The sequence below is a fragment of the Falco peregrinus genome, chromosome 6 (genome assembly GCF_023634155.1).
Source record: "Falco peregrinus isolate bFalPer1 chromosome 6, bFalPer1.pri, whole genome shotgun sequence".
Classification (NCBI taxonomy): Eukaryota; Metazoa; Chordata; class Aves; order Falconiformes; family Falconidae; genus Falco; species Falco peregrinus.
Genome location: NC_073726.1, coordinates 15,194,579 through 15,215,377, shown reverse-complemented (window position 1 = coordinate 15,215,377; position 20,799 = coordinate 15,194,579). Strand labels below are relative to the sequence as shown.

Genomic DNA, 20,799 nt, shown 5'->3' with positions numbered 1-20,799 from the left:
ATTGAACCAGTATCCTAAGACTTTTTGGAGGCTTGGGGTTGCAGGGTGTTCTGTGCCAGCTGTGGCAGAGGGAAGGTGAAGAGAGAGTGACAGTGCAGGATTCTTTCTGCACCTTGATGAGAAAAGCTTGACAACAAATGGCTTAATAAGATAACTGCTTCAATAAACAGAATGAGAATAGATATACAGTGAATAAATCTTAACATCCCTTCAGGTGCCAGGCACCCTACATTTGTGCAGCATTAGACAGAGCCTGGATGGATTTTCCCCCAGTGCGCAGATGCTGTCCGTGGAGAGGATCTCTCCCTTTTAGCCGTTCAAACTATGATGTGATTTCCTTACAAGAGAGCAACTCTATTTGTAAAGGATGCGCTCATGACAATTTCTTGCTGCACTGTTGGGTAAAGGCAAGGGCACGCGGGTGGCCTTGTCATAGGGGGCTGAGCTCGTCGTGCGCCCAGTGATCTACAGAGTGCAAGGCAGGGCTGTACTTGTTCAGGATAACTGCTGTGTAGCTCCCAGATGTGTAACAGTCTCCTGGTCAGCATCAATACATGGGCTTAGAGTTAGGGCTTTTTTTTTGGCCAAGGAAGGGGATCTAATCTTTACTATTCCTTTCTGTTATTTCCTTAGACTCAGTAAGGCTGAAAATCGATCAAAAGAACATGCAGTTTTGAATAAATACAATCTTAAAGTATTAATCTAAGAATTTTAGCTTCTAAGCAAATCGAGTTCAATTGTAGCTGAAACATTTAGAGCAGAAAGAAACGGACATCCCTTTAGCCAATGCAATTTTGGATAGAGTTGAGTCATCCGATCAACTACATCTGGGAAAAAAATAGATTGAAGACATTTAACAAAGATATGGCTGGAGAAAGAGACAAATAATCAGTCTTAACTATCAGGACTGGAAAACTAATTATATGTAAATAATTGGAATGGAAAAATTAAACGTGCACGCAGGTACCTTTTGTATATCAAAGCAGAAGACCAAGGGTTTGTATATGTCTCAGAACACAAATACAGAATAGATACAAATTCAGAACAGTTGCTTTGTTGGAGGATTGAATGTGGTGAAGGAGCTGGAAAATGGGAGTGCTAGAGGACTGCAGTCCTACGGATTCACAGAGATGGGTAGGGGAAGTAGCACCTTTGAGGAAGGTAAGGTGCCTTGGTAGACAGGCATGCTAAAGCTGGGCTGCTGTGAGATGTAGAAGTGGGGAACGGGAACTGCAAGAAAGTTAGAAGGCCTTGGGTCTGCAAAGGTCACTGGGTCCTTACAAAGATACTGTGGTCTTTTTGCTGCTCCCCCATGATGCTTTCAAATCTACAGGTGTCACAGGACTGGAATGGATAATAAGCATAGCCTACCACACACTCCTCCTGATAGGGATATCAGGGGGATCTTCAAGACATTCCCCCTTTGTTCCTCTCCCATGAGTTTTGTTAGCGTTCTGGCCTGAGGTACCTAGATGAAAAAACACAATGCCATCATAAACGTTTGTTATACACTGGCACCGCTGTGACTGAGCTATCCCGTTATTGATAGGACAGAAATAAGTAGGAGCTACTTGGATGTGGTTTGGAAGGGTGATATAAGCCCCTAACTGGCTATTTTTGATGTGTGCAGAAGTCCAGTTTGAAAGGATTTACAGGAAATGAGAATGTGACATTGATGATGTGACATTTCGAGTTTCTATTTCTCTTCTCCATGTCTGTTCTGTCTAATGATTGTTCAGTTTTAGTCTGCTTGTGTATGGTGAGAAAAAAAAGGGGTTTTTTACTCTAGCTCTAAGCTATGCTGTAGGCAGATTGGAGTATTTTTTGAAACAGAAAATGGCTGTAATAAACAAGGAAATATAGATGAGGCTAATCATGATGGCTTCCATCAGATCTGTCAGTCCTGCACTTACTGCCTGATTTACCAGAACAGAATGGATATTTCCTTTTCTCTAAAACATCTGGCTTGCAAAGTAGTTGGTGGGTAATAACTGACTTTGAAAGTTTTACTTAATTTTAAAACAGGAGAATTCCAGCCAGTAACATTTTAGAAAAATAAATTGTTTTCCTGAATAGCACTGGGGCAGGTTTTTTTCATATCACAAATATGTCTAATCATTCATTGTTCTTCCAGATAGATCCCAGTACTACAATTATTCCCATTTGCGAATCTTTTACCTTGATTTTTTATTGATGATAATGTTTTTTACACATCTGTTGCTCCCCCTTCATCCAGGAATTCTTGAGTATTTAAATTAGCTAAAGATCGGCCCAAACCACAGATTTGGGATCATATCTTAGTTTTGTCTCCTTTTCCCATTCACTGTGAGAGCTTTTTCCATAAGGCTTCAGCTACATCCCACATGTAATCATTTCGACCAGTGCAGAAACAAGTTGGAGATGTAATGTAGAAGGTCTGAGTTACAGGCAGCTGCAGAGACAGCTTTTCTGGTGGGGCATAGGATATGGATGGAGTGTCAGCAAGAAATACATCCCTTGTTCATTCCACACTTGTTATACACTGTGGTGGGTACTTGCCTCCAGTAATGGTCATTTCTAAATGTTTCAAAGGAATGTGCAAGAAACCTTGAAGAAGACAATTACAGGGCAAGCCATGCAAAGGAAAGTTTCTTCACAAAAATGACTAGTATAAGGATAGTTTACAGAAAAAAAAAAAAAAAGATGCTTCTAGTAATTTTATTTGTAAAGTAGAATTTGGATTTGTAATTTGTATTAATTTTAACATTTTTTCTCTAAAAGCTCTTTAAAAAGTATATCGACTTTACATTATTAACACTGAAAAAAGACTTTATTCAATGTCCAGAGAAAATCTTCTTATGAAATGTATTTTTAACATGTTCAGCTCATGATGAATATTAATTTCCATTGTTTAGGGGCTTTAATTTAAACTTCATAATGCAATTTATCCCTCAATTTAAATTTATATCTATCCCTCAAGTAATGTCTTTTGGTAACTTCACATGGCATTATGTAATCATATTATTCATTAATTTTTAATATATACATTTCATCAATATCCCTATGTTTGTAAATGCGTTATTATTAATATTTAGTATTCTAGATAAAGCATCCCTTATTTAATAAATCATAATATTCTGACAAAGGTTTTCTTAATACATCTTATTGTATTGGCTATTTTTAGTACAGAAACTAACATTTGATTCTTTTCTCAGGGAAGAGTGAGAATGGGAGGAAGGAGTCAGTGTTATTCAACCTAGGTTGTGTACTGTGCTTATCAACATTGTGTCTGTAGCATGGGCTGTAGATAAAAGCAGATGCATTTTGATTTATATCAATGTTTAAGATAACTGAAATGGCCACCAATTGATTTAAGTGAAGGCTTAGCTAGATAAGCAATTTACCACAGCTGTAAACCTTATATTGCTGGAGGAACATGGAAGCAATTTTGCTTTTTATTCAAAAATCAGACTTTTCTCATGGTCAATGTACTGTGGCATAATAAGTTGCTGTGCATTAGCATGCAACAGTTATACTTAAATCTCAGTGAGGATAGGTGATGCCAGCTCCATGTACCTCTCACCTGCAGCATGAAGGATGCTCTTGCTGTGTTTTTCTGCCACTCCATCCTGAAGCTTTTCCAGTGAAAGGAGATGTTCACTGCGATTATGTTACCCTCAAAGTGACTACAGGTACTCTAAAGATATCAGCATGCCTATACTGCCCTACTTGTGGTGATTTAGAAAATGAAAATGAAGATTATCACAGGAAGGTGTGGATAACAGCATTAGTATTTTGGGATGTTTCTTCATTCTTTTTTTTTTTTTTTGATTCTGCAAGATATTGGATTGAAGAAGATATTGGGAGAGAAACTATGACCATCTCAGTAAAGACCATGAAATCTGGAAATCTCTTTAGAAAATCCATTCCTGTATCATTTTCAGATAGGCTTTGACTTTATGTGTCAGAGAGTTTACATAAACAGAACGTCACATGTGCCCATTTCTGTACAATATTTTTGACAAGCACTTTGAAATTGCACAAATTCAGATGAATCCCAGTTCCTGCTTTTCTTCACAGGCACTGTAATTATGCTGGATGCCCAAGGGGTTAAATAATATTTTAGAAGTGCCTCTGTGTTCTTGCACCATATACTGCATTTTATTTTTATTGACCATAGGAAGAGGACTCTTTTTTCTGTCAATGGGTTTTGAAGGAGGACACTTAACAGTGGCATTAATGGCTTGCAGCTTGGAGAAATTTTCTCATCCCAAGGACACTGGATATTACAGCAATTGACACAGAGGTGCTAGCATCAGCAACATTGTGCTTCTCACTTTCACTGCTAGTGGCATTGATGGCCAGCTTAGAGGGGGCTAGAGAATATCAAGTGAGGAGCCTGGGGACTGAAGTGGCAGCTTTTCTTCTTTTTTATTTTAGATTTATGCATTTTAAGTCACTCCTCATTGATGTCTGGGAAAGACTCCTAGCAGGAAAATACACAAGAGAAAAAGTAAAACTGTGGAATGCACCAAAATGAGTTCCTGGTGGTGACAAGGTCAATCCAAGAAAATAATTAATTAAATATTGCCAATGCCATTTTAAAACGCCAAGCTGGTGTTTTCACAATGAATTTACTGTGCTTAACAACGTCTTTGCAGAACAAGTGAATTAATGTTTCTCATTTTCTTCTCTTTATTCTATATAAAAAGCAAGAAGAGTCAATAATAATGTTATTCTTGATTCTTTAGTAAGGAAAAGTCAACCAGAATCTGCTTATGTCTATTTTTCTCACTCTTCCTGTATGTACCATAACTTAAAAAAACTAGTTTGAAATGACAGATAACAGTGATAGATTCATCTATAGGCCAGCTGGACTAGAGGCCTGGGCTGACATAAACTAGGACAACCTAGAGCAGTCAAAAAAGGAAAAAAAGATTGCCTCAAGATTAAAGCAGCTTTGCAAAGTTTGACTCCCTGTCATCTGGGGTGAGTTACCTTTTTTTCCTTAATGAGTGGCAGATTATCTTCAAAGCTTCTGCTTTTTGCCACAGTAACTAAAAGCAGTAGTGCGACATATTTTCCATTGCTGAAGCATGCGACGGAGATTTTCTGTAGGAAAAGTGGGTTCAGTTCTTCTCTAAATAGGTATTTTGTTCATAATTTCTTTACAGCTAGTCATATGCATGTTTTAATGTCCTGTGGTGCAAAAGAGTATAATAAATATTAAAGTATTACTAATTCTAATGATCAAAGAAGAAAAAGATGAGCACCTACAAGTAATGGTTCCAGTTCCCCTTACCCTTGCTTCATGGTGGTATGTCTTTGCTACAAACCAGAATCTGATTTTTTGTCAGACTCCTGAGTTTGGCAGTATCAAGCTGGGCTGCTGTGCTTGCTGTCCGACCACGGTAGCAATGATGGACATCTGTGGCTGCAACCTTATCACAGCATCAGCAGGCCAGGAGTACCACAGCCTTGGACTCCGAGTGGGGCTGAGAACTTGTGGCAAGATATAGGACTTCTAGAGCTAAAGGAAGGACCCGTCATGGACTGGGGAAAAAGCATGAAGAGTTAGGTGTCTTGTGATGTAGATAGTTGCTGCTGGGCTACAGAAATACCTGGAGAATTAAAGGCAAATATTTTCAAGGAGAGATTAAGACAGTTTTTATTTCTCCCCTGGGTGATCAAAAGCGTTATTTGATTGGGAAGCTATTTTCTTCACAGTGATTTCATTTAAAATAATACAGAAGAAAACAACTCTGCTTAAATTAACCCTAGTTATAAATTAATATCCAGTACTGGATATTGCTTAGAGTTTTTTGGTATACTGGCTTTTCTGAAGCGAGGTATAAGCTGGGTATACAGTAGTTTGAGATTGGTGGGTTTTTTTCCCTGTTTACTGCAAAAATTCATACATGAGCCAAACATTTATGTGACTGCCACTTTGGAAGAGAAATGTGTTGTGCATATTGACTGGTGGATCCGCAACCATTAGTGCCACTAGCAATAAACTGCTGTGAGAGGAAGCTCACTGAAACTGTCAGCACGCTGGCAATGGAGAACCTTTCTTTTGTAAGAAAAAGTTTTCCAAACTTGCTTTTCGGATCAGCAAATCTTTAAAATGTTGTGAAAGCCTTTTTAGTATTCAAGAGCTTTTACGCTTGTGCTTTTCAGATCAAATAATGCAGTAGATGTCATTTCCTTTCTTCAAGTAATTTGCCTTGGAAATTACATCGAGTAGTGGTTGCCTTAACCTGGTTGGGGACAGGTGTTTCCAAGGTTAGCTGCATAATGACACAGCATCGCTTGCCCAGGAGAGGGGCAAATCTACAAAGCAGGACACTGGAACATCCTAGCAAGTGCCCAGCTCCCCTGCATGTCCTCCCCTGCAGCCAGAAAGGAGTGGAGGGAGATGTGCAGACAGTGGGGAGGTGGCACCACATGGGACAAAGGAAGCAGAAATGTCTTCCCAGGGCCATAGGTGGTGGCACTGAAGGCTCTGGGGCACGCCGTGACTCCCACAGAGAAAGTGTTTCAGCTGTATTAATTGATGTAAGACAAAGTCTAATGGCTTTGCAGAAGTTCACAATGCAACACAAAGGTCCAATTTAAGCACTTTCTGAATCAACATAAAGCAGAGCAATTAAAGAACAGCCAGCATCATTATTATGGTGACCCTGACCTGGTTTTGTGTTCTCATAATATGCTGTAATCATAGTCCTGATTTACACAGCAGCACACCCAGTGAATCCCATCCAATACATTTTATGTCATTTTCCTTTTCTTATTTTGTACTGTTTTGTATGAGAGGATACTGTGACAAAAAATACAGCAACCAGTATAACAAACACCTTGACCACAGAACAATTTTTATTGGGGTGGATGTGGTCTACAGGCTCTGAATCATGTTTGCGGAGCAACGAGCGGGTTCAGTGGTTCGGGACACGCTGGTCCTGCAGAGCGGAATAACCTTTTGCTGCAGGTTGCCACAGCAGACACATCGGCGGGTGGCAAGCAGCCAGCTTGCCTTAGCTGGTACAGTTTGCAAACCAGTGTTTCAGCATCCTTTCAGAGGCAGTTTAGGCTGTTAGAACCCTGTGCATTGGAGTGGCTGACGTGGGAACAGGCTACTTTTTAATGCCTTTGCTATGAGAGCATTCGCCTTCAATAGAGGCAAGGAAAGAAACAGCTGAGGTGGATAATGATAATAACCCACCACAGTGAGTTAAGATCAGTCCTCTGTTAGAGCTCAAGCCCTCTACGGACCACAGTACGGATGGTATTACAGAAAGAAAAAGTTCTGTGGAGAGCAGCATTAAAACCGCCTGGTATCTACAGATTTCTTGTGCTGTTTCCATTAAACTATCCTCCACTAGCACTTTCTTAGCCACTTTGTATGCTCCCATGTTTGTATCTTAACCCTCGGTATCCCCCCACGATGGTCCTTGTGATGACGTAATTTATGATGCAAATTCTTTCAGGCAAAAACTGGGAAAAAAAATTAATGAGCAGAAAAAACATTGTACAGCCTGATTCTTCATCTGATCTGATAGCTTGATACCATTATTAGATAAAAAAATCTGTTGAAGTGGATTTTTCAATAGGAATGGTGGTTTAACTAAATGAAGATGAAAGTGTCAGCTAGCTACTGAGTTCTTAGGAATCTGAAGGAAGGAAGCATCCTATGATCATCTCAAAGTCTGTCTTGGCAAAACAGCAGAGGCTTCTAGTTTATTGTTAAAAAAGCTATAGAAAAATACATTGTTTTCAGCCTTTAACAGAACAGAAGTGATTTTTTTTCCCCAGAATGAGGAAAAAATATTTCTAACTAGCTCTACCTTGTTTGCCTCTACTGAAATAAATAAATATAGGCTGAAATAAAACTAGTAAAATAGATGGGGAAGGATGGGGTTTCATGAAGTATCCTACACCCATCTAAACACACTAAGTCACAGAAAAATGCAATGCTGCACCTTTTGTAATACCGTGGTAACTCTTCACACCTGCAAAAAGAAATAGATCTGAGGCAATTGGTCTGCCCTCTCGAAAGTCTGTTTTATAGCACACTTACCAGCATGCAACTGTTTCTGCTCTTGCATACTTGACTTTTTGGAGACCAAAAGCTGCAAAATGAGACAGTCTGCATTTTGATCAGGTGAGAGTAGTGCAGAAGCTGGATCTCAGTACATATACAACAGACCACTTAGTGAAAAAGGCATTACAAAAATAACTTACTTATTTCTGAATGCCTGTGTTTATACTAAGGTCAAGAATAACTTCAGTTTATTTCCATTTATGCAGATGGAGCTGTTGAACCTTCCAAAAGAATTGGAAAAGGAAGATGAAAAGGAGAGGGTGGGAGAGAGAGGCATAGCAGGTAGGGAATGAAGAGGGTATGTAGTAGAGACATAAATTAAGACCAGTTTGAGACAGATGAAGAAACAAGCATAAGGCAATAATAATGGAAAAGACAGAAGGAGTACTTCTTAAATGAAAGTAGACAAAAATGTGAAAAAGAAAATCTATGGAGAGAAGTCAGAGAAAGGAGAAGCATGAAAAAGGAGTACGAAAATAAAGCTTTCCATTACACGTTTCACATTTAGTATGCAGCAACTGGCACGATTCAATATCAATATTTTTGCTTCTATTATTTTGGCTCACAGTCATGGATGTAATGGTAAAGTCTGAAGAGGTGGGAAGAGAGACAAAAATGTGTCTGTCCCGGTGTATTTGCAATGTGAAGTTGAAACAAAAGACAACATGTAATACAGACAAAAGAACACAAGGAAATGTTTAGACAGCAGTAACTGAAGGTGTTAAACAGGCCTAACTCATGTCAGGTGTTTCTAAATGTGACAGAACAGGTGGATTTATGTGGGAATTTGAAAGTCAACAATTAAGTAGATTTGGAGACAGTTATTGGAAGGACTTCTCAAGCATGAAAAGCAATAAGGAAGAAAGACCTTGAGTGTAAAAGTTAAGATGCAGTTGTGACTGAGTGGTTAGTAGGTCACAAGTCATGAGTAAACCAGCAAATGCATGTTGATAGTGTCAAGAGTGTGAGATGGAGAACGACACTGGAAATAGAGATGACTACATTGTGTTTGAGTTTGAAGAAACCAGTGGAGAAACAGAGGAGTGAAAGGGCAGAAGAATTAGACTGAAATTTTATTTTTGCAGCTCTAACCTCAGTGGACATGGGCAGCAAAAAACTGCATTCATCAAGATCACTGCAATGACAGGTATGGAATGATGAGGGTTTTAGCAAGAACTTCAGCTAAGTGGTTGGATAAGACCTGTATTGAATATTTTTTTTTTTTTTTATGTAGAAAGACTTATTTAGATGTAGCTTTGGGGCCATAGAAAGATCTGAAGTCAAGGCTGGTGTGCTGTTCATGGCCCTGAATAAGAGATTAAAAGGTGGGACTATCAGCAAACATTTATGAGAAATATAGCACATCTTAACACAAGATGGATTAATTGAAAAAGTCTCCAATTAAGTGACTGGAATAAAACATGCTCACAATTGCATTGGTGTTTAGACACTTGAGATAGTAACAGACGGCAGGAACAGAAGTTGTAACATCTGAGGACCATGTAGGGACTTGCCGGAGCAGATTTTGAAATTCAGATCTTTTGTTCATGGGAACAACTGTAGAAAAAGACACTTAGGCCCAGGAATCCTGTTCCACTCTTCCATCATCAGAAGAGTGATGCTACTAAAGCTTTATCAAAGCAGCCACAGATTTTTCCCAGGAAATGAGACTCAGAACCACAGGCATGAAATGACTTTAAGAATTGGGCTGGAATATGCTCTAGTGAATATTTCTGACAGCCCTAAAAGGCATTAAACATCTCTCTGTGGTGTGCAGTGAAGTCTCCTAGAATATCACCAGCAAATTGATTTTTTTGTGATTATTAAGGTGTGTCAGGAGTTCCAAGGCAGAGAAAATTTTTAGCCTATTTTGGCAAAATGTTCTCAAGACAGTATTTAGGGGCTTTATGTGGGCATTCCTGTAACTAGCAGGATTGAAGTGCAAATTTATGTATAGAAAAATGTGCTATACATACGAGGTTACACTGGGAAAGGAAAGAGGAAAATGTACTATCTGCTGGGGACAGAAGAATGAAAAGTGACTCTTTACAAACTTGTGCTTGTTTTTAGAAACTTGATGAAATTATTTTACTCTTTCATGGCTGGCATTCTAAATGCCAAAGTAAATTTTAAATTGTAACAGTCTGTGTATTAAAAATAAATTCACCGAACAAAGCAGAAAATTAGGCATAGTTGAAGGTTTTTTTAATAAAGTTCGGTGAACAGTTTTACTTTAAAAGTTCAAATACACTTGACCAGCTTCTGTGAAGAAAACTGAAGGTATTTTGTTCTGAAAACTTGTAGCTGGCCTTTTTCATTGTTTGAATAGATATTCCTATGCATTGTGTCTATGTGAACTGAATATAATGATAAAACTAAGCGACTGCTATCTCTGTTAAACATAACGTTCTCTTAAAGTGGATAATTATCAACATTGTTTTCTAGATGCTACTACGGGTTTTGTTTTGTAATGTCACTAATTTTCTTTGCCTATTTTTCACTGTGTGTTTTCTAAAAATATTTATTCAGAAGTGACATTTTTATGTTTCATGTCAACATGTGCTTGGAAAACAGGAAGACAGGTATGAATTGATCATCAACCAATTCTGCTATTCAGCACAAAACTTGCATATGACAGCTGTGTAAATTCTGCACATTTAAAAAAATATGCAATACGCAGTTGTGACTCGGTTCTTAAAATAAACATTTGCTTTGGGTCTGTCAGTCTTCCTTTTATTTTGCTTTCAATAGACTTTCAAGTACTTGAATTTCTGTGCATGGAATGGTTCAGGTACATCACATGCCTGAGTATTCCCAAGTGGAGAGGCACGTATTTACAGAATAAGACTGTTAAGACAGTGGGAGAACAGGTTACTCAGGACCCATTCGTAAATCCAGTCACTGGGACTGCTAAAATAGCTGGTGAAATCCCTTTACGCATTTGGCCGACAGAAATATTTTTTTCAAGAAGTCAGCAATTTAGGGTAGCATCTTAACACTCACGGACCTTTTTCATGCCTTTTGTTCTGGTTATGTATGTACATGTGTACCCATGCATGTGCACATGCACACAAATGCAATCCTACACTCATTGTTCTGACATTTTGCAGGTACACAGGTGTGGGCTAAGCAAAGTTTAGAGGAAAGGAATTCAGGGCTATTGCAGCTCCCTAGAAAAAAAAATTACTCTCAGCTCAATAGGCCCCAGTTCTTGTGTACAGGTGTTGATCAATGCTAATCTGTTTTTTCCAGTCTCAACATTCTGAGGTCAATTATTCCAGACTATGTTTGTTTGTGTAAGAACAAGCAATTTTTGACCCAAACCCCAGTCTCCCTGCTTTGTTGCATGTATAAACAGACCACTGACAAATCAGGTAATGTTTCCTTTTTAGTCCCTGATAAAGCCATATCATTGTATTGCATGGAGAATGAAATCAAGTAACTGCATTATCTGTCGTTATTACTTGTTACCTGATTTACTGCCTTTAATTTACAGGTCTATGTCTAGATAAATTAAAATTGATAAAATGCGTGATTAAAACAGCAATTTAAGTGAACCAGCTGAAGGGGAGCAATCACTGTGAATGAAAGAGAATGTAACAGAATGCACTGGAATAATTACTTTTTATTTCTAATGAAATGTTACTCTTTTCTTTGGTCTTTTTTTTTTTATTTTATTTTTGCTGTCAGCAATACCTTACTTAAATATCCTTGAAGATCACTGTTTTTAAGTTGAATAAGGAAACAGAAGTGGTAGACATTTCTGTGATTAATCATTTGTACTGTTTTGTGAAATCTTAGTGTGTAAAATCACAACACAAAGTCATATATCATATAAATAAAAAAATGGCTGCAGTAAAACCAACAAAGAAACTGTTGCCATACAGAGGTTGACAACATTTAGGAACAGAAATATTTACAAAACTTCATTAATTTTGCCTTTTTTTCCCCCAATATTAACAGATACCTGCACTGTCCTTTTTGGCTGCTACAATGACACTTTTGAAACCTCAGGTTCAAACTCCCACACAAGATTTTGTGGGGAAGCATCCCGTTGCTTCTTTGGCTCAGAATTCACTTCTGTTTAAAGAAAGCAACTCATGTAGACTTTGCCCATTCCCATTCCTGATTTCATTAATCCACACTTGGCACCTATCCTGATATATTCGTCAGAGAAGAATAAAGAAAGTCTTTTTCATTAGTAGTGTTTGCAGGAAATCTCAAGATTTCATGATGTTTGCCTTCCTGCCTTTACAGCTCCATACACACTTCTCTTTCTCAGAGGGCTTCCCCTTGCTAATTTTAAACAACACTTTCTCATATTTTAAGCATATCTGCAAAGCTCTAATGTTACTGGAATTTAAAACTCCTTTGGAGACTGCTGCTCATTCTTCTGTTGGCCAGGAGATATTTATGTATGTATATTCTTAGCCATGGAATATTATTACAGAATTTGTAAGCAGCTACACTGAGGTCTGACTCTGTGGCTTCTTCTGAAAACACAGAACAGAAAATACCAGGTGAAAGGTAAGCAAATGTGGTTTTAAGCACTGCAAGTACCAGTTCAGACTGTAGGCTAGTTGACACCTTAATGGGAAATCATGTTCTGAATATATGCGCTATCCACAGGGTTTATGGAAAGGAGTGTACTGAATGATCCACCTATTGTTTTGCACAGATACTCATGGACATGATCATTTTTAAAAATCCTGGTTTATGAAGATCTTTTGCATAAGGACAAGTTTTTGCATGTGATTGGGTTTCCTAAATGGTATGATCAGTCATTGTCCAGAAGGTGACAGGAGTCTTTGTTGTAAGTGTCCCTTGCAGTGACAATTTCAGCTATATCAAATGAGGTTCCAATAAATTCTTATAATTCAGGTGGACCATGGTCCTGTGTGGCTACTCCAGCATATGCATGAACCATTGCTATTCACCATCTTGAACTCTGTGTAAAAATATCCCATCTTAACAAAATACTTTACAAAATACCGTCCTGTGTGAACATTTCTGCATCTTCAGGAATGGCCTGTCAAGCCATTTATGTCCTTGTGCAGGGACTAGCTAAGGATTTCCTGGGCCAAATGATGCCTAAGTGCACTGGGTCTGCATACAGGCACAGCCATTACACCCAGCAACAGGAACTTGAATTTTCTCCCTATATTACAATTTTAAATGAAATTCCACAGATTTCTTACAATTAACAGAATTTCAGAGAAAAGACAGAGTCCCTTATTGCAATTATTGCACTTTGACTCTTTCAAAAGCCTCAAATCGTGACAGGTAAACTTACCAGTGTTTAGTCTGTCAAGTACTATACTCTCATCACTGAAAAAGTATGGTTCTTTTAATATTGATTTTAACTAGTTCCTAAAACACATTCAAATGCTTGGGATATCATATATTAACATCTGTAACAGTAACGACTACTTAACAGTTACCATTGTCATTCAAGGTATTTCCTACCTTGAAATGCAGATGTTGTTATGGATCACACTTAATTGGCCCTGTCTCTTCCTGTCCGGTGAAAGGTTCTACCCAAACATACCCAAGTGTAGCTGCATACCTCTGAATTCCTTAGGAATTTTCTTTCGTCATGAGGGTGCAACTAGAACTGGCACATCCATGCTTTTATAGCCCTAGTTCAGATTAGGTGGAAGCTTAAAAACATTTACTGACATACCTACTTTCACTTTCCAACCCTAGAGAAAATCTACAGTACCTTAAAGTTCAGAAGATTTAAGGCTGTCTATTTGTTTATGACTATGAGAGATTCCACGGTATTGTTGTAAACTGGTATTTTATGAAAAGAATTGGAAACGTTTCTGTTTATGTTTAAGTATTGATAAATATTCCATGAGATGTTGCAACAATAAATGCATCTTTGATTTTTGAAAGTTTTAGGGATTACAGTTGTTAATTTTTTGATATGTAATTGCTCTAGCAGACCCATTTTAATTGTTTCCGCTGCAGCAATCAATGAGTATCAAATTCAAAAATAGTATAGTAATTAATTTGTCCTTTGAAGAATTAATTTATTAAATTTGGACATGAAATCCAGTCCTTAAAGTGTGAAATAGTGACATTTTACTCCTGCAAATCTCAAACCATTTAACTATGAGCTAACTACTGATGTCTCCATAGTATGCAGTCTCATGCATTATGCTGTCTGCTTTGAAGACTAGGATTTAAATGAAGTTACCTAGTAGCAGGTGCAATAAAGTTCATGATAGGGTATGACGTACAACAATATTAAGTTATTATACCTGTTATGCAGATATACAATGTTATTTGGATCTTGAAAGTCTTCCATGTTGAAGAAAGAGGAATGATTTGTCTTGGAGGCTGATTTAAAACTTTTTCAGCTGTCTTTCAGGGAGGCCCATAGGTTTGCTATGTCACAGGCATTCCCAAGGGAGATGCATTGTCATAAGCATAGGCAAGGTAGTCAAATGGCATGGAACTGTAATTTATTTCTTGTCTGTCATCAGTTTGCCTTCACACAGATGAAATGCTGCTCTCACTGAAGTCAATCTTTTTAAAAGATGCCTGTGTTTGTGTGTCTTTGTGCATGCACTTGTGTATGTGTGTGTGTAATTACACACACGCACCAGCAGAAAAACTTCTGGTCAAATCATTTTACCTGTTTTAACAAATAGAAGATATGGTGTCATGATTTCTGTCTGTGTAGTCAGCATTAAGTGATTGAGTGTGTGGCTGTATTTCAAGTCTCGTAGGCCAGCATGAAGCACGTGGACAGCTTATATGTAAAGTAGATTATGTGTATATGAATAGTGCAATTACAAGCCAAATGTGTTATGTTTATGTGTGTGTGGAGGGCTAACACGTTACAAATACATCTCAGAGTCCTGCCATAAGAAATGGAAGTGGTCAGTGTGCTGCCAAGTGTCACTCTTGTTCTGAGCACCTGATCTATAAAACAAAGTCATGTACCTTTCTACACCGGACAGTTATCACAGTATTGCTTCACAACAGCGATAACAAAAGTGAAGCAACAGAAAACTGTATCTGATCTTCAAGGAGCCTGTCTTTATTTAGACACTTGATTTCAGTTAACTTCTATAAGTAAGCACTCCGCCCATGGGTATTAAAGCTGCCATGTGTAGACGTTATACTGCAGTGGGGCTGGTGGAAGCTTTCATCAGTATATGGAGATAATAACATATGAGGTCTGATTTTCATTTCAGATATATACCAATGCGCAGAGTTGACTCGCTGAATTCAATGGGATGATTTACAATTTATGGCAGTGTAAACACAAGAGAATCACCCTGATTGCAACCCAAGGTTACTCTCTGCTGGCTCTTGGGTGACATGTTTTTCTGGAAAGCCCAACATAATCCATCTATAGTCAAAAGGAGGTCAGTGGTACTTTGAAGTATCCATTTTTTTTCTGGGAGAACTGGCAGGGCAAGAGAAGAAGGTTATGAAGATCAAGCCACTCATGGCAAAGGAAGGAGGTCTAGCACAGGAAAGAGATTTAGAGTGATTACCAAGCAAAAGCAATTACACTCAGGCAAGTGTGCTTAAAAATAATTCTCCATCTTATCAACTTTGCAGTTTAACTCCACAAAGTTTCTATGGCAAGACTGAAGGAATGGTATTTGAGAAAAAGATTTCAAGGAGAACAAAGGAAATGATCTAACAGAAAAATAAAAAAACAAAAGGCAACAAAAAGAGAAAGGAAGAAAGACAAAAAGAAGGAAAGGAATAAAACAAGGAGAGGTTAAGGGAGGAGAGAAAGATTTTGTCTTTTTTGCCAAAATCAACTTATCTTCTCCGGTCTGGTAGTGTTGTCTAGAGAGCAGTTCAGTAAAGATGACAGGAGATCTCTAGTGTTTCAGGAAAATACATTTCTTGTATTTACATCTAATGCAAAATTATTTTGCTTTCAAAACTGGGCACTGTGGACAACACCTACAGGTGTATTTATAGTCCAACACATCACCAATTATTTAATTTATATTTCCATAGTAACTATTAGCAGAATGCAGGCAAAGAGAATACGTGCAGTCTTTGTTCAACAATTACACTGCCACATACCCAGTGCTGTTCGGTTGTATACAACAGTTTTAAAATACACACCTGTGGGGCTTTTTCCTACTGTTGTTTGATACTGTCATGGTAGCACCTGGAATTTCTTGATATAAAAAATACAAACGCACAGGAAAATAGTATTCTCCAATCCAGAGGACCAACAGTCCAAATTTATAATAAGGTGCAAAAGACATGCAGATGCATAAGGGGTGAGGACCTAAGGGTGAGGCTGAGGTGACAATAACCATGGGTTTCCTCATGTACGTATACAGTTGTCACATAAGCCACAGATGATAACCAGTCTCCTCCAAGCTACATGCCAGTGACCTGTCAGCACTGTGGTAAGAAAAGTTGTGAGAGAGGATTTAGGCCATAAAAAGTTGAGACTGTGAGGAATGGCGACGCTTATTTCTCATAAACTTACATTCATGTGCAAGTTGAGGAATACTAATGAGCGTAAGGCCCGCTATCACAAAGCAAAGTAACCACGTCCTTGTACAATGCTAGGAAAAATCTCACGGATCGGGTTTTCACAGGAAGCACAGACCAAACAGACCAGGGGTATGACAGGAGTGGTCAGGGTAATCAAATTGTACTTTCTGTGGGCTATTGGCAAGGTTTAAAAAGGGATCTTTGGAGCTCATTTTCTGCTAACCGCTGAGGTGAAGACTGCATTCGGGTCCTGTTGAAGTCAAGGGCGAAAAATGGTGACTTTTATTCCGGGAAATGCCTCTGCAAACACAAGTTCTTCTTTTCACCATCAGCTATCATTTTCCCCTCACTGACCATGAAAAGAAGTGGTTGCCTCAGGTAATTATGTGTACAGGAAGAAATTCTCACTGCTTTCTGAATATCACCAATAACACGTTTAAGTGATTTACTGTACCTTGTAATTGGTTTTCTGAAAATATGAATATTTTACTGCCACTGTGGCAACTCTCCACAGCATCTATAATAGCGGCATTCTGCAGGACATGATTAATGAGCTTTATTTTTTGCTCTGTCTAGAAGTAAGAAGGTTAGAAGTTCTAAAATGATTTTCTTTTTGAGGACATGAAAAAAGATCATAAAGCTGCATCTGATCAATGTGTGAGAGCTTTTTTGAAGGGCCAAGCAACTGAAATGATGCAGCAAATGTTAGAAACAAGCTAGAGGAAACCCATCATGCATAAAGTAATGCCACCTTAGTATCATACGCTTCTTTATAGCTAATTTGGGGAGGAGGAATTGGAGAGGAATTATCTCTGAGCACATGATGTGAGAACAGGAAAGCATAGAAGAATGTCTGTGAATGCTGAAGCCTACTTTACTCTAGTTTGTGCCTTTGAAATCTCTTAAAAATATAGGTGGGTTAAAATACTATAAAGGTGAGGTGAGTCTTTTGGTATGCTGTGCAAAAATAAGTGAATCAACTTGATAAAGTATGGAAATGAGATGATACCAAACACTGCATTTGTGACTTGCAGTGGAAGATTTGCAACCTTCAGAAGACATTTTGCTATCAATTTCTCCTTGTTTACAAGCAGGAAAAAGTGGATGATGATAAAAGAAACCCTTCCTGTTGAAGACTCTATGTTGTTTTAAAGAATCTAGTTTCTAGATCACATTAGGAAGCGTTCTTAAATGGAAATAATAATGGGTAATTTCAGGTTCCTTGGAACCCAATGCAATTCACAATCCTGGGTGAGGCACTCATGCTCTCTTATATAATGCAAGGAGAAAGCTTTAAGCCTAAAAAAGTGGTTTAGTAAAACAGAAATACAATGGAGAGTAGAAGTGTTTGCATCCTGCCTATGACAGACAACTCCTCTGAGTCAGAGATGGGCACCTTTTTCTTAACAAGGAACTGAGCTTACTTGTTTTCAGCATGTAAAGTGAAATTGTTTATTCCAAGAGATGTCTGGAAGAGTGAGTCCTACTGCCCTTTTAACCACTGGATTGGTGGCTGCGGTACTTATGAAGATGTAAGAGACTTAAGCCCTGACCTTAGGGCTTTGTTCTAATAATAGCAGGAAATGGTTCTGAGTTTGCTTTACCACTATATCCCATGGAAATGATATGAATTTGCATTTGCTAATTATTCACAAGCTGGTTCACAGTCATATGTGCCTCTTCTACTATATACCAGACAGTCTGGTTAGAATAGTCTGTAAAGCTTTAGAACATCCGAAGGAAAAGACAAAGACAGAGAGGCAGATGGAAAATAGGCAAAAAAAGGCAATGGGGAATAATGTGTGACAGATCATGGCAGACCAACCTGATCTCTGTCTGTGTTGACATAGCAAGCATTACAGGCAAAGGAAAGAGAGCAAAGTCTTAAAGGATGAATTCACTTGTGCTTGAATACAGTTTCCTGGGGATGAGAGAGCACAACACAAGAGCTGTAAAGCAGGAAGAAACCTAACAGGGAGACTGCTAAAAAGAGAACGGTGTTGCTGGAAAAAGGTAGCTAGTGTAATTCCTCAAGGATAGGTCATGAGGCCAATTATACGTAATGTTTTTACTGGTGACCTTGGCACAAAGAATAGCTGTGTGCTGATGAAATCTGCTGATGACACGAAGCTGGGAGCAGCAATCAATACAGAGGAGCATCAGAATATCATATAGGAATTGGATGACCTTGAGGACTGGAGTAATAGGAACAGGAGGATAACAGGTAGTACCAAGTGCAAGATCATGCACCCAGGGACTAAGAAGAAGAATGACTGCCATAAACTGGGAATGCAACAGGTGCAAATGAGAAAGGAGGGCAAGTCTGCAAGTGTAAGAATGCCTGTGAGCCACTTAAAGGATACAGCTGTCAAAAAAGTACATGAAAAGTATTTCCAGTGCTAGAAATAGACAAAACCATTAGTCAAATGGTCTAAAAGAAATTTTTTAGAGTATATTCAAGTATTTACATGAAAAAATCCCTAAAAAATTACAACTGAATAGGTGTTGCAATAGAAGAGGAGTCTCAGGATATGGATATGTGAATGAGTCATTGCAAACCTGGGAAGGTTACTAGTTATCATGAAGCAGTTTCTACTAAGTGCTTATCTGCCTACACTTGTCTCATGGTAAATTCAAAGTACTTTTTCTTCATTCTCCCTGCAAGTGAAGCTATCTTGGACTTAGCAAGAAGAATATTATGGCAGCTTCCACGAGGTGGCTAAAAAGATAAAAGGCATGAGTTCTTGTTCAAGTAATCTAACCATAAAATAAGTTACTTTCCCCAGTCTGGCCAAACAAAAGATTAGAAGGGTCAGGATTGTGTGTGTAAATATGCAAAGGAAGTAGACACCAGAGATGAAGAAAATTTCATTGAGTTGAAGAACAAAATAGCCTCAAGGTTGAATGGTATTTAATTTGCTATATTTTGAATGGAAATTATCAAATAGTTTCTGATCACAAGGGTGGGTGGGCAGTTGTTTTCCAATAAGCGTCTTGAAAGCAAGAAACCTAACTGCTTTTGGACATTTAGCTTGAAATATTTTCTTAATGACTGCCAACTCTGTGTTTGTAATTCTTGTTAGCAAGGTGTTTCATGTGTGGAAGAAGTAGGAGAAGGATACTTGGGTTGTGAAAGTGTCTCTGGGGAGGAGGCAGTTCTCAGGAAAGCGTTCCTTTTCTGTGTTTCTAGTACTTGATTATGACAAATAAAGACTCAGTACAATGTGCTTCTGTGTTGTTTTTCTGTTATTCTAATCCTATTCCTGAATGTCTTACAGTGCTCCTGAGTATTGTAATGGAAAGAATATATGACTTGAGCCTTTTAAACAAAAATAGAACCTCTGACTATTAATAACACAGTGAGTAAATGAGCAGTGAGTGTATGACTGAGCACAGATGAATTTCAGTGTTCCCTTACATGCTAGTGTGTTTTTCTCATTTATATTTTTTTCATCTGACTTTTAAAAAATAATAATTATGAATCCTCTCTTTCCTGCCTTATTGAGATGAGGGAAACTGTTAAGATGGTGACTGGTTAGGCTGACATTTATACAAATGTCATGATCAAAATTATACCAACTATAAATTATATAAAAATAACTACAGTATATTTAATAATTCCATAAATTATTTCAAATAATGACCAAACGCATATGGGTAGCCTGAAGATGATATAAAAATGGGAATTCCCGCAAACACAGAAGGAAAACAGATGCTCACATTCTGTGTTGAGGGTCTCTGCCCTGAAAGGTAGAGCAATAAGAAAACTTGGAAAAGACGACAAAAAAAGATACAGTTCTATGTATCTTTGTGTGCGTATGTGTTAATACATCTGGGGAAAGAGTCATCTGCTGGAACTACCTCCACCCATCATGTTTCCATGGATACAGCAAGACTGTAAATATTCTTAAGGCATATATTTTTGCCTGTTTTTAATTGAGACCTCTGTCTGGGAAAGCACATGACTACCTGCTTAACTTCAAGCACATAGCTAGCTATTAAAAGGAGAAAATGGAGGTAGAGAATAGATGATTCACATGACTTCAAAAGATGCCTGAAGAGATGTTCTCACAAAAAAACCAGAGAAACAGACAGAAAAACGTCCTGGCTGTCTCACTGTAAACAAATGGGACTGTTTAATTGCACAAAAAGGCTCGAGCCCCTCAGTAAAATCTGTGGACCAAGAACCAGAAAGAAACGTCTAACATTTGTCGGTGGGAGTCTCAACATAA

The 20,799-nt window shown here is 38.2% G+C and overlaps 1 long non-coding RNA gene across 1 annotated transcript; it reads left to right on the top strand.

Moving 5' to 3' along the window:
• Nucleotides 1-4,176: 4,176 nt before the first annotated feature.
• On the top strand, nucleotides 4,177-19,794 carry LOC114013605 (uncharacterized). The gene is made up of 2 exons (XR_003556674.2): nucleotides 4,177-11,451; nucleotides 12,041-19,794. It is a non-coding gene; the product is annotated as an uncharacterized LOC114013605 (long non-coding RNA).
• Nucleotides 19,795-20,799: the final 1,005 nt, after the last annotated feature.